We start from the raw sequence: 14,979 nt of genomic DNA on the forward strand, positions 1-14,979 counted from the left end.
CCAGGCTTTAGTTGCAGCCTGAGGTATTGGTTCTTTGAGAACATGCTGAGCGTTATTCTTCTGATTCCATTTACCCTGTTAGTTTCCCTGACTTTGCCTTTTGCTTGCCCCTTTTTGTATTTTTTGCCCATCATATTTGATCTGTGTTTTTGAACCATTTGGCCTCTTTATTTCGACTACGTTTTTTGCCATGTCCCTTTGTATTTGTCCACCTGGTTTTATGATCACCACTGTGATCTTACTGTGTTTTTTGGATTTGACCCACGCCTGTTATTGGACCATGCTTTTGCCTAGCGATAATTAAACCACTGTTGCCCTTTTTATCCACGAGCATATGGATTCTGTTGATTCGTCACAAAAGCACAGACTTACTCTGCTCTGCTTCAAGATTTAGCTCAGCTACAGTCACTTTTCTCACATCTCTGGCAGGAAACTTTTCTGCAAAAGTAGAACAGTTTCTTGTAAAATGTCTCTCAACGTTCGATTTTTTTAGGCTGAAGTTGCTTCTCATTCACCAGCTTCTTGTTCGAATTTTGCCGTTCCACCTTAAATTGTGCCTGAGGTGACAGAAAGTAACTTCTCCACCAGAATGGTGGATCAGGACAACTCAGTCAAGTAGCTGACGAGAAGCTGATTTCAGCTGCATGAGGTTTTAGTGTTTGTCAGTTTCTCGTTGCAGATTAAACGTATCAGGAAACCAGCTGGAGTGATTATTAATGCAAACAGATCCATTCGTCTCTGAATTGTTGATGTTCATCTTGTACCTTTCTCTTTGCCTTTTCGTTAGAAACTAGTTTAAAATAAGTGATAAAATAAGTGAGATTATCTGTGTTGCTATGGTGACCAACAGTCAGCAAGCCAACCTTCAGGGTTAAAGGGGGAATTAGTAGTTCAACTCCAGCGATTAAGACCATTTAGTGTTAGAACTGTGTTAGAATGACCGGCAGAGCTTTATTTTACTGCAAAGGGGATTATTTTATTTTGACCTAAAGATCTAATTCTGCTGTGGAGCCGCAACAGGACAGTGGAGGACCTCATATTGCCGACCCCGAAGTCTGTGATAGTTGTTTTCCTCTGATATCTGATCATTAATTCTACAGTGTACCAAACACAAACTTTCCATAACTTTGCCAACAAAACTCACACTCTCAATCGCACAGAGTACCTACAGCTTCCAGCCTGTCGCCATCCACTCCTCAATCAGAGGAAAGGCCACAACGGCTGGATCATTGTGCTCATGACAGCTGCTGTGATGGAAAAAGAAGAAGAAGAAAAACGTGAATGAGGTGTTTACGGAGTATCTGTGGCTGCGTGCGTGGAGCTGGCCTTGTTTACCGTGGCGCTGTTTGAAATGCAGCTCAGCCTTCAGCGCCACACGAGCTGTGCTCTTCCTCACGGTCACCAGCTGAGATCTCTTTTCACCAGTAAAATAATAATATATCAGCTCCCTCTTCACTGCATATTAATGCAATCAGCCCATTGCTCGGCAATTTAAACACACAGCGTAAGCTATTCAGAGTTCAGCGATGGGCTGCTATTTATAAAGTGGCTGTGGATGAGGGTAGCGATCCAGCATTGGGAGTAATATTCAATACATGACTCATGACCAGCAGCCTATGGTACAGAAAATAGAACTCGACATCAATTCAGAGATGCATAGTAAATATAGCAGCTGGTGAGTAAAAACAGCGCGGCGGGACGGTTTATCACGTCTGGCTGGAAGAGACAGAATCCCTCTTGTTAAAAAGAAAAAGGAAGCGCTGCTCTATTACTATGTGGCAGGCCCACATTTGCGAAATGTGCCTTGCAGTCACAGTGGCATCTGTGTTTGATTAATGAACGGATAAAGTATTTAAAGGAGGGTTTAATTTTTAATGCCCTACATCTGTTAGACGCCTCGAACAGATCAATACGGAGCCTTTGCGCTTACATAAATCTACGAGCAGATTCCCTTTCGCAAATGTGTGTGTTTTTTCTCGCATGTCATGCCCATTTCCGTTAAATATTGAAACGAGAAACGTGCCGTAAGAGGACGGAAGGAAATGCTGAGAGGGAAATGAAGCTGTCTGGATGATGCTTTAATGTATTTTCTATTACAGGGTGGAGAGAACGCGCACGATGCCTCCATTAGAAGGTCAAGCTGATACGGTAGAGCGTGCGGGCGCTTGAGCCCGTGCGGCACGGACTTCAGGGACACTCGATTTGGGCTCCTGCGCAGCAAAGTCACAGTAAGGAGGAGAGAGAGCAGGTAATGTATGGACATTGAATGCAAAGCACAAAGACGAGCTCACGTACAAGAAACTCATCCTGACTGTCCTACACTACACTCTCTAAATGGCAGCTCTTCGAGGGTTCTTTAGTGAAGGGATTGGTTCTATTTAGGAACCAAAGTTCTATGTAAAACCATTTCATGCTTTAATGCTTCGCATGGTGAAAAGGTTCTTCAGATTGATGGAGAATGTGTTGTATATTGTTCCAAATAGCACCAAAAAGAGATCTTCTGGTGCTATACAGTCTTTAAAAAGATGGTTCTTCAGTAGTTCTTTAGTTTAGAAAATGGAATATAGAACCATAAGCAGTCAAAGAACCCTTTGCATGATTAAATGGTTCTTCGCGTTCATGAAAGGGTTTGTCAAATTGATGGAGAATGATTTTTATGGTCCTATATAGCACCAGAAAGGGTTCTTCTATTTTTACAAGCTCTTCTTGGTGCTATACACTATACAAAAGGTGCTTCAGTGGTTCTTTATAAATGAAAATGGTTCTCTATAGAACCATGAGCACTCAGAGAACCCTTTGCAGGTTTTAATGGTTCTTTGCATGGTGAAAAGGTTCTTCAGATTGTTGGAGAATGTGCTGTATATGGTTCTATATAGCACCAGAAAGGGTTCTTCTATTGTTACAAGCTCAACATTGTAGCAATAGAAGAGCACTTTTTGGTGCAATACAATCTATACAAAGGTTCTTCAGTGGTTCTTTAGAAATGAAAATGGTTCATTATAGAACCATGAACACTCAAAGAACACTTTGCATGATTAAATGGTTCTTTGCATCATGAAAGGTCCTTCCGATTGATGAACAATGTGCTGTAGATGGTTCTGTATATAAAAAGGGTTCTATATGGCACATATAAGGGATTCAGCTGTTCTGATGATGTCAAGCTTGAACCCAAGAATCCCTTTTGGTGCCAGTAAGAACCCATTTCAAAAAGATTTTATCTAGAACCATCTACAGCACATTCTCCATCTGAAGAACCCTTTCATGGTGCAAAGAACCCTATAATCATATTTCTTTGAGTGTCCATGTAGAACTATTTTCTTTACTAAATAACCTTTAAAAGTATATAAAGCAATTTTCAAACAGGTTCTATATGGAACCATATACAGCACATTCTACTTCAATCTGAAGAACCATTTTACCATGCAAGGAACCATTTAATCATGAAAGTGTTCTATATAGTACTCATGGTACTTGCCAAAGAACCCTTGAAGAACCATCTTTTTAAGAGTGTATTAAAAAAATAAAGGTGCCAAGGTTCTTTTTGCACCTTTTGGTTCCCTAAAGGATCCTTCAGCGGATGTTGTTTTAAAGAATCATTTGTATGAAGAACATTTTTAAAGTTGAAAGAAATTCCACATTATGGAAAGGTTCTATACCAAATACAGGTTTGTCATAAAGCCAAGAACCAATCAGGATCTTTATTTTTAAGAATGCAAGAAAATCTTGTATCTCTATGGGGAAAATATTTTTTTAATGCACTTTGATTTCGCAAGATTTTATTAAGAGTATAATAAAGTCATTTTCCATTCGTCATGAAATATTTATATAATTTAAGGGGAGCTAGAGTTTTCAGTTGGTGTAAAAAAATGACGCTTTCTTTGGAATAAATATTTTTATAATCTAAACTACTTCTTCAGGGACATCCCTTCATTTATTTCATTTCCAGCCAAGACGGCAATTAAGTACAAGTTATTCATGTGTCAGGAGATATTTCTGAGGAGATTAGATGCAAGATAATCCACTTGCATAAGAAAAGAAGAAGTCAAATGAAAATAAGTGAAAAAGGAATTTCTAAAACTTGATACAGAGAAAATGAAACTCCTAACAACCACCTGGAAGACCTGGCAGACACCAACACTGTCCCCATCAGATAAACAGCACTTTCATCTTTAAGAGAAGATCAAGCTGCACTCTTGATTCAGATCTGAAAACATCCACAGTCCATCCTTCACTGTGAGAAGACAACTCAGCACTGTGGGTCTGAAAGGATGTGTAGCTGTCAAGAAGCTCTTACTGAGAAAAGGAAACAGACAAAAAAGAAGACAAATAGCAAAATTAAACAAAGAAGTTGCTGATGTACTTATAACAATGGACTGACTCAAAAGAGACTCAGTTGTTGTTACAATGTCAAGCTTGAACCCAAGAACCCTTTAGGGTGACATAAAAAAGCCATTTCAAAAAGGTTCTATCTACAACCATCTACAGCACATTCTTCATGAAGCTGAAGAATGCTTCATGATGCAAAGAACCCTTTAATCATGTAAAGGGTTCTTTGATTTGAACCAAGGAGAGCCTTGAAAGAGCCTTTGAAGAACCTTTTTTAAGAGTGTATGGAACAGTTTTCAAAACAGTTCAGTATGAAAAGATATAACACATTCTCCAGCACTCTGTAAAAATATTGGCGGAGTGCTCAGTCCGCCTCAGAACAGTGGACTGACCACCCCAGAGTCCAGACCTCAACATCACTGAATGTGTTTGAGATGACTTGTATCAAGCATAAAATACAACCAACTTCCAAGACTGAACATTGCAAAAGTGGAAAAATATCACTCAGATTTCTCTGAGAAACTGAAAGCGAGAAGAACGGCAGCACTAAAGGCTGAAAATTTGAATGTAATTGTTGAGACTTCTGTGTGATTTTCTGTTAAATATTAGTTTTCTGCTTTCATTCTGAAGCTGACAAATGAATAATTTAATGGAGAAAAAGGCATTTTGATTAGAAATGTAATTAATAAATGGATATGGATATGAATAGCTTGCATTTCAGACAGAGCTCAATTCTCAATGCCAATAACTTGACAATATTGTAAATAATTCCAGTACAAATTGCAGTGCATATTTGTCATTTAATAACTTCTTTTTGTTCCCAGACTGAAGTACAGAAATCACCTTTTGAAAATACCTTTGGATAGTCTATGATATATACAGGGTGAGTCAAAAGTCACAGGACACGGTTTTATTTCAGAAACGAAAGGGAAAATGACAGATCTGAGCAAGTAATAGCCTAAAAGATGGGCACCCTCACCTATGTCCGGAACGTGGCCGCCATCTTGAAAGCCGCCATATTGGATCAAGGACAAGTTTTTCCAATGGGAAGGTGGTGATGTAGCAGATCAAAGAAGTCCAGAATTGCCTCAGAAATCGATTGCCACAATCAGGTTTGCAATATCTCTTGTGGTTCAAAAGTTGCAACAACAACTGGGAACATTGCCTGTGATGCACAGCTATTTGATGTGTTCACTGTGCTGTCCCTGGTGCTGAACACAGAGCTGAAGGCGCAGGATCCGATCGTTATGAACCCGCATGAGAAGCTCTGGAGAAATGCTGTCACAAGCCCCCACGATGTGGTGCTGAAGGTGGTGTTTGTTGCGGATTTTCTCAGCACACACAATTTGTTTGAGATGACCCCAGAGATAAAAGTCGATAATAAAATAAAAAATAAAATAAAATAAAACGGTGTCCTGTGACTTTTGACTCACCCTGTACAATTTGCATAATCTAACCGTATACAAATTGACACAGAATACTAATATGACAAGAGACTCCAAACTTTTGAACTGTAGAGTATGACAGCAGTGATATACGAGTGTGTATGTTTGGGGAGAAAGAAGGAGGCTGGCGTAGGAAAGTAGCAGCTGTCTTACACTCAAAAGTCTAAGTGGGCCAAAACAGATTGATCACACTCAGTTTTATGGCTGCCTCTTGACGTTCAACAATGTCAGTGCTTTTTATTTATTTTCCACTTGTTTCAACACACCGTCCCATATTCATCCATGTAACTGGCTATCAGATTCACTCACAGCTCCAGCGTCATGCGCCTGGCTCTCAGCTTTAGCATGAAAATGAGGTTTCTATGAAACTCACTGCCAGGGCTCTAATACTAGGCCACTGATCTGGAGTTAAATAGCTAAATATGTCCACACTTGAAGCTATGACTATCCAGCTACTTCCTGCAAACTGACTGCAAAAAGGGGACTGGCGTCATCAGGAGAGACACAGTCTGAGCTTGTAACGACAGTAAAATCTGGGCAATTTGGCACAAATTTAAATGATGACGCTCTTAGTGGCATGCTGCTATGCACTACAAACAGTTGTGTGAAAGGATAGGCCTTGTTTGTTAAAGTCCTTGAGTGTTTCCAAAAGGCATAGTAGCAAAACCATAAACAAAGCCAAGCAGCTCTTACTTGCAACTGTTTAAATGTCTCATTGGCAACACAAAAGCAAAATAAATAAAAATGGAAACATAGCAAATGAAAAAATAACATGGTATGTTGTTATAAAGTAGCCTACAAGCATTTTTTGAAAGGCCTTATTTATTAAAGGCCTTGAGGGTTTCCTAAGGAATAGTAGCCAAACCACAATAGTTACTTAAAACTGTCTCACAGCAATGCTGACAATTACTGCATTTACTTAAGCAGATATGCGTAGATGTTACAATATACACTACATGTCCAAATGAAATACTAATTACTAATAACTAATTACTAGTAAAATTCATTTGTGAATTCAGTTACTTTAAGGTGACAGCTTAGATAATGTCCTATTAGCCTAAGGTCAGTATGCTCAATGCCAGAGTCAGTTAGAAGGCCATAAAGCCCCCCCAGCATTGGGCTGTGGAACAGTGGAAGTGTGTTCTCTGGATTGATGGAGCCCCACCCTATAGTTTCGGAATGGGTTGGAGTGGAGTTTGTGATGCAGAGCTAATCATTCAGCATCAGTACCTGACCTCACTAAAAGGCCTAATGCTCCAACTTACATGTTGGCCATTGGACACCATTAGGCTGTTGTTGAGCATCGATGGCTGACCATTGCCTGCCATTTGCACTGTGTATTGTACTGTTGACTCTAGCTGGTCCTTGCTCTGTTTTAGCCAGTTTAGCATGTTGAATTGCCATTAACAGTTACTAGTAAGAGATGGTGCACAATTCTCAAGTTCAATGCAGTGCATGTGCCAGATATTTAGCACTGACACTGCGCATGTTAGTTATTTACACTACACAAATGTCCAAATCTTTAAACAACTACAGTTAAATATTGTGCTGCCAGCTACAATATTGTTTAATTATTCAATATTGTTTGGGGATAATCATAGACACAGCTCTGAAAGTGCTCTGATAACACCCTAACATAAAATAGAGCATGAAATACTCGTTTCATTGACATTTTTACTTCTTGCCATGTAATTATAAATGTGCACCAATTGTGTGTTTAATATACAAACCTTCACTTTTAAGTAGAATTTCTATCCACCCAGCACCATTAACAGTGGCTTATTTTAACTTTTCACACTCTAGGTTTAGCTTAAACATGAACTTGTAAGACATTCAAGCTAAATATTCTTTACTTTGCATATTGCAATTACAGTTTATGCTGTATTTCCCAATTATTTCAGTCCACAAGCTTTTGTTCAGATTTACTAATAGAGGCACTAATTGCTGACAATCTACTAACACTTTGTACCAGTTGGGCGAGTAGGTTACTGAATTGTCTTCTAAGAAGTGCCATGCATATAAACACAGCCTCAACTTTGGACATGTGACCAGTTCAGCCCATTTCTGCCAGGCAGGAGGATAAAAAAAACTTTTTACCCTTCTGTTTCAGGTTAAAGTGTGACTCATTAGGTTGAAGTTTATTTTTCTCAAGATGTTTAATTAGTAAATCTGAAAAAGTACTATTCATCTTATTATTTCAATGTCATTAGTAATTGTTTAGGAAAAACTAGGTATTAATATGACATAATACACCAGACATTTGAGGAAAATAAGTCATTATTGTTTACTTATGGTTTTAAACACATTCTTGTCTGGGGGGGATGAGCTGAACTTGTGCTCTCTGCCAAGTGTATTTGGAAAGCGTGATATTATGAAATCACTCGGCACACCCAGGTTGATTGGGAAGTGTATGGTTTTGAGTGGGACATCTTCGGTACATGTAGTGAAAGAAAGGCCATTTCTGACACTGCATGCACTAAAGCCACAGCATGCAGGGATAATGAAGTAAGCAGGGCTAAATAGTTTGTGCTTTTATCATTCGTTTGGAAAACTGTCAGGTCTTTATTTAGGCATAGTGTTGTAAAACATACTCAATGTAATAAAACATTGTTTTTCTGAAACTATTTGGTTTCCATTTCTTTTATTACATTGAGGATACAAGTGTTTTTTTTTCCATTGAAAAATAACAGAGGATGTCTGTCTCTTCACTCTGAGCACCAACAATTGTAGCCATGTTAGTGCTAAAAATAAGACGGGCGTTAAATAGCTCAGTCAGTATTTACTAACTCCTAGAAATGCATATGCAATGAGGCCAAAGCACAAAAGAGCAGTGACCTTTGGACCGCTGGTCTTTTCACTGATGCTAAAGTGCCCTTGCGCCTATTTAGTAAACTTTTTAATGACATAATGGGGTCTCGCAAAGGCACAAAACGTTAGTAAATCTGCCCCGTAGTGTGCAAACATGGCTGCATAGAGAAATGAAAGAGTTCTGATTGTGTGACCTAAGTAGCTTAACCTTAAATGTCCTGAGAGAGTTCCTCTGTATGCAGTTGGCTTGGCAGCGGCGTTGCCTTTTATCAGAAGCAGAGATAATGAGGATGACTAAGTGTGACTTCATTAATCAATGGGGGTCGTGGATGAGGCTCTTCATAGGCCTGGCCTCCGAAGCAGTTTTTTTTTTCTTTTTCATTTCCTAAATGCTGCATGCCATTAATTAAAGTCATCAAAGCCACCAGCGAGCACCCACAGCTGCTTTATCAAGAGGGTTTTGCATAAGCATTAAAGTGCACCGCAGGTGATTCCTAAAAATAAAAAATAAAAAAAGCAACAATGCCACTACATTTTGTCCCCCACTCTACCTTCATCAGGGAAGGATTTCCAGAAAAGGAAAGGCCATGAAGTGGATAAGAGGTGGGAAATAAGCCTTTCTGACAGGCCTGACTGCTGTGTGGAGGTGAATGCAGTGCTAAAATGCACTTTGCTGCTAGCAGTAAAAAGCCTTTAAAGGCAGGATCTTAAGGCCTGCACTGTTAGCTCGTGATCACTACTGAGGCCCAAATCTGATGGAGGACGCTGAAGGTCAGCCTTCAAACTGCTTTTTTGAGGAATCCACTTGTTGGAACATGTTGCTCTGAGGCCATAAATGATCGCCCTGAAAATATAAACAGGACAGAGAACAGTCATAGTTAATAATCTCCCTGCTGAGAAAGGACCATGAGAACTTAAAGACCACTTGTTTCCTGGAGAACATCTTAACATCCCATAGAGGAAACCATTTAGAATCAGCCGTTGCTCACCTGATAAGCCATTAGGATCCTTTACATTGTGAGATTTTCTCAATAAAAAGCCAAAAAACACAGCAAAACCATCAGTACGCAACAGAAACACTATGGGGTTTTCCGCAGGGCTCCCTATAAGGGTTATTAATGTTTCTTCCATGCAGGCTTATAAGCAAATTCAGACAACCAAAGACTCAATGAAGACGTTGGAATCTAAAATATGAATCTCAAAGCAGTTTTACCGGAGACGTTTCTAACCAAAAGCTTTTCATTGAGTGGCACCTAGTGGTGAAAAAGCCCAGTACGCTGCTTTTCCTGAAAGTAAAAGAGTGCAAAATATGTGTTTCTAACGAGCTACCAAGTCAATGAAACTAATGAAACACTCCACACTTTAAAAATACGATTCTTCAAGGGTTCTTTAGTAAAGACAATGGTTGTATTTAGATCCATGAGTTTTACACTCTCAGAAAAATGTACCAAACTGTCACTAGGGCACTCCCCCTCTTGTCACTGGTGTGGTTCCCTCAAGGGTACATCTCAGTATCTTTGGTCAGGGATCATAGCAACCATAATCCAGTGAAATGATATTCGCTAAGCTGTACTGACTCCACATCCCGTCTTGTCTCCAGGCGTTTTATTATACTGTTCTGATTTAAAGCATTTGGTTATGAAAAGGTACAAATATGAACATTTAACCTGGAAAAACTTATTTAAGATACACAATTGGACCTTAAAACCACTGCTGTACCTCTGGGGGAACGTTTACATTGTTTGTACCTTGATAAACAAAAAAAATGTACCTCCATAAAACCTTTATTTACAATAGTGTATATATACATTTTATGCCTAAATGATTTTCGTCCCAGAGAAATGGTTCTTCGGATTGGTGGAGAATGTGTTGTGTATGGTTCTATATAGAACCTTTTCAAAATTCTATATGGCACCGAACAGGGTTCTGCTACTGTTACAATGTCAAAATTTTTGTGCTATATAGAGCCATAAACACATCCTCCATCAATCTGAAGAACCATTTAGGCACAAAGCAGTTCTAAACAGAACTCTCCAATTCCCTTTACTAAAGAACCCACGAAGAACCATCTTTTTAAAGAATGTAGTGAAGGTTGAAGGAAAAAATCTTCATTGAGGAATTTGACCCTTTCAGACCCCTGTAGTGTCTATACTGTTAACAACAATCACATGTACTTTAAAATCAATCAGATCTAAAGAACGTACACAAAACAACAGCCGACCAGAAGAACATTCTCAGCAAGTTAAGGACAAAGTTGTCTTCAACAGCACTGATAAGGGGAAGGAATAGAAAGCATTGTTGTTGTAAGACCATATATCTCTGAAATAGTAACTGTATAAATGTTGTTCCTAAGTACGCCAATGTACTGAGATTTATTCAGAGTCATTTTGAACCATTTCTATTAGTACTTTTATTATGAAATGTTCACACAATGTCAAATGTAAAGCTGGCATTTTCAAATGGTGTCTATAACTGTGCAAAAGTCAGTGACCACCTTCATATTTTCTGGTCAAAACAGTCATTAAGCCTAACTTATTGCTGCAATCCCCCATTTGTGATCCTTGGAGATTCTTTGTTCACTCGCTCCATCTTCCTCAGTCTGCATGGGTCAATGTAGACACACGTCCTTTTTCCGGCAGATTATTAACATCTCCAGTTGTTTTACCCTTCTTAATTATTGCCCTGATAGTTATAATGAGCTTTTTCAACTATTTAGCTATTTTCCTGTGGCCATTTCCTGATTTATGCAGCTCAACAATTGTTTTCACTGATATTTCTCATAACAACAGATGACCAAGGGCATTTGGCCTGTGTTCCATCTCATATATATTCCCCAGTAAAACAGGGAGTCATGGCTGACTATTGAAGTGTTCCTAAATGCTCAGGTGAATTTAAAAACATAAAATATGAATTAAAATATACTTCATTTAGATTTCATTCCTAAGAATTTCTAGGGGTGCCAATAATTGTAGCACAGATAGATATAAGAAAACTGTTTTTTAATGAAGGGATTTAGTTGTTTCATTATACCTTAAATAAAGATTACATTGTTGCAAATATTTTAAATGAAAGATCAAAAATAAGTAATTAGGAACATTTTTACAGCCCATTTTGCTTATGATTACTAGAGGCACCGATATTTGTGAAGGCCACTGTAACTGTGGTCATCCCAAATAATTGCGACAGGCCTACTTGCATGAATGTAAGGAGTTTCATTTTTCTGTAACTTTTAATCATTTTTTTGAAGCCTAGGTTTGTCCAATTATCTCATATCCAATCTCCCCAGAAATATTGCTTGCAATATGAATCATTTCTACTTAATTTCTACCTAAACTTTAAATTGAATAAATTAAGGCATTGGCTACTGTTTCTAAGGCAGTTCCACTATTAAAAATGCAATTCCAACTTTAAGTCAGCAGCTACAGAGTTTAGTGCCTCGTGATCAAAACAGACATGATTTTACTCCATGAATTTTAACCCAAGCCTCCAAGTCTCTGCGTTGTGATCGCAAAGAAACAAGCCAATTCCTAAACCCTCTAATCCTAAAGCCCACCTTGACTTCTCTAGGAAGCATGTGATGACTTATGAGATGAACCAGAAAAGGATTTATGCACAGATTGGGTCACTGTGGTTTTCTGACCAAAATGAATGCTACTGCATTGCGGTTTGAGCCTGTGGCACTCGGACGCATGTGTTTGGTGCCGTGCGGTGGCTGCAGCACCATGTAATTAGACCAGCTCCCTTCAGCAGGGATGAGGATCCATTCAGGATTGTGCAGAAACACTGCAGGAAAAGTGTAGCAGACTACAGGAGAACGTAGAAGGTAGGAGATTGTAGAAGGAAGTTTGTGTCACCTGAAGTTAAACTTCCACTCATTGCATTTAGTTTTAGTCTTAGTTTGGATGAATAGTTATGCCAGTATGTGTTCAGTTTTTTCTTTAGTTTTTCTTGCCATAAATATATTTGCTCAACACTCAGGTCCCCTTTGCAGTTTTACAGTCCGAGCTTCGTGTTGTTACTTAAGGACATGGAAATGTAACTTAATCTAAAATGTAAAGAAACATCAATGCATTTCCTGCAGACTTGCAAGCAGCGGTAGAAACAGCTCATACACTGTAAACTTATATCAGTTGTAAGTGAAGCGATTTTTATTTGATTGACTTCGACCACTGGTGGTAGACCCATATGACCATACACTTTGACATGCCTGCAAATTCAGCTACTTTCTTCACACTGTGGCCTTTGGCTCGCCCAAATGCAATCACTCCTTTTTTCCAATCATTATCATCTGCTTTGTGACCCATTTTCCACACATCCAATGAGACACTCACCGCGCTGTACCACTTCTTCTCAATCTATGAATCCTGTCACATACCCCGCAGGTATTTATGGCCTGATCATCTTCATGCAACACAGAAATCTGCAGGAGCCTGAAATTACTACCACCTTAGACATGCAAGGTGACTAATTTTTTGACCGGGGAACTTATCGTCATCAAATTAAAACAACCCCATTGTATTAAATGGGCTGGTCATGCAGCAATAAACAAACTAGAAGACTAGAAGCAACCAGTTCAAATACTGCGGGTGCTCAACAGAAGGTTATATACCCGGTTAAAAAATAAAAAATAAATAGATATAAATATATATATATATATGGTTAAATAGTCAACACAATCTAAAGGAAGTGCAATAGTTATATATTTATCATATTTACCATGTGTTTACCAGTAGTAAATATGGCTTTAATGGCTGTTTGAGCCAAATTTACAAGTGGGAAATTTGCTATTTCCCAGATTCCGAAATGACTATGCACCATAATGGCTCAATGCAAATTTGCCATTTGGTTCATATTTAAGGGTCCAAGATGAACTGGTTACATTTAATAAAAATGCTTCCAAACTTCTCATTTAACTTGAGAATATACTGTGATAGAAAAACAACATTGCAAAGAGAATTAAAGGAGGAGTGCAAGATTCTGGAGAACGATTGTTAATATTTGAACTCAACAGCAAACAAATACACTCCTCCCTCCAGCGCTCCTTCAGAAGCTCCGTCCCCAAATTCACGGACACGTGTTGCCGAGTCTCTGCGGCCATAAAACCCCTCGCACACACTTTACAAATACCATGATATAACATCAGAGTGAACAACGACACAGCAAGTAATGTATCAAACCTTAGCTGGGATGTGGGTTAGCAAACTGTCACTACAGCTGCTGCTGTGAAGTTAACCACTGGCCATCACAAACATTAGCAAACAGGACGAATCAGAACTGACCTACTGATTCTGTAAACCAGCAAAAATAATTAATGTTACCCACCTTTTCATTTCAAATCTTTTCCAGTTCCACCTGAAAAGGTGCCGCAGTTAAGGCTACATTTGGTGCCAGAGCTTCTTCTCAGCTTCGAACTTTCCCATTCTGCCTTTAATGGTGTACGCACCATGCTGTATGAGTGGTCCCTGTCTGGGAAGGGCAAAACAAAACAAGGGGAGGGCCAACGTTTTTTTACAGCACGGGACTAACATGCATGTGTGGCCAGACTTGCTATGAAAACAAAAATAGAGAAGCACAAATTACAGCACACGCAGAGGGGCCGTGACTTCTTTCTCTGCTCAGGACACTGTTACACCACTATGTCTTTACATAGAAAATAGTTGTCTGTTGTATTAATGTTTCAAATGTTGTATACATCACCTTTAAACTTATTTTTTTCATTTATAAGTGTTAATGAACAGATACCAACAAAACCACCAAGATGGCTGGGAATCAGTTTGGGTGAAAGACCCTTTAGACAGAGCTCGTCAAACAGGGGACCTTCTGGGCCAAAGTACTGCGGAAATCAGCATTTACCCTCATCTAACACTCTGAATTCACTTCATGAAGGCCTTGCTAATAACTGATGGGCTGTTAGGCTGCGTTCACATTACCAGGCTGAAGTGGTACAAATCCGATTTTTTGCCCTAATGTGACACAGATCTGATGTTTTCACGGCTGTATGGACACAAATCTGATCTTTTCTAATCCGACCCTTTCATGAGTCACTTTCATAGGTGCTCCTAGACCGGATACGTATCCGATTTATGGCCATGTGACCTTAACGTGACGCTCTAGATCAGAATTCATGTGCTTCCCCGCAGCGCCACAGAAGTTAAAGCCAGTAAATCGCTGTTGTCTCTCTCTAATAATGAAGCTGAGAGCTGATCAGAGTTAATTATCTTCTCAGCGAAACCCGTTCTGACCGTTAATGTTTGCTGATGATGCACGTTGACGTTACTGAGTAGGTTGTGCGCATGCGTATCATCTCAAGACACCGGTTCGTTCACATTAATGACAGATTTGAATCAATTACCTAAAGGAGTGTGAACCGTCCCGTCAGAGAGATCGGATCTGAGTAAAA

The 14,979-nt window shown here is 39.1% G+C and overlaps 1 long non-coding RNA gene across 1 annotated transcript; it reads right to left on the bottom strand.

Moving 5' to 3' along the window:
• Positions 1-8,393: 8,393 nt before the first annotated feature.
• On the bottom strand, positions 8,394-14,035 carry LOC108435804. Its single transcript, XR_001858468.2, has 2 exons — positions 13,902-14,035; positions 8,394-9,423 (listed from the first exon to the last, which is right to left on the bottom strand). It is a non-coding gene; the product is annotated as an uncharacterized LOC108435804 (long non-coding RNA).
• Positions 14,036-14,979: the final 944 nt, after the last annotated feature.

This window comes from Pygocentrus nattereri, chromosome 18 (assembly GCF_015220715.1).
Source record: "Pygocentrus nattereri isolate fPygNat1 chromosome 18, fPygNat1.pri, whole genome shotgun sequence".
In the NCBI taxonomy this organism is placed as follows: Eukaryota; Metazoa; Chordata; class Actinopteri; order Characiformes; family Serrasalmidae; genus Pygocentrus; species Pygocentrus nattereri.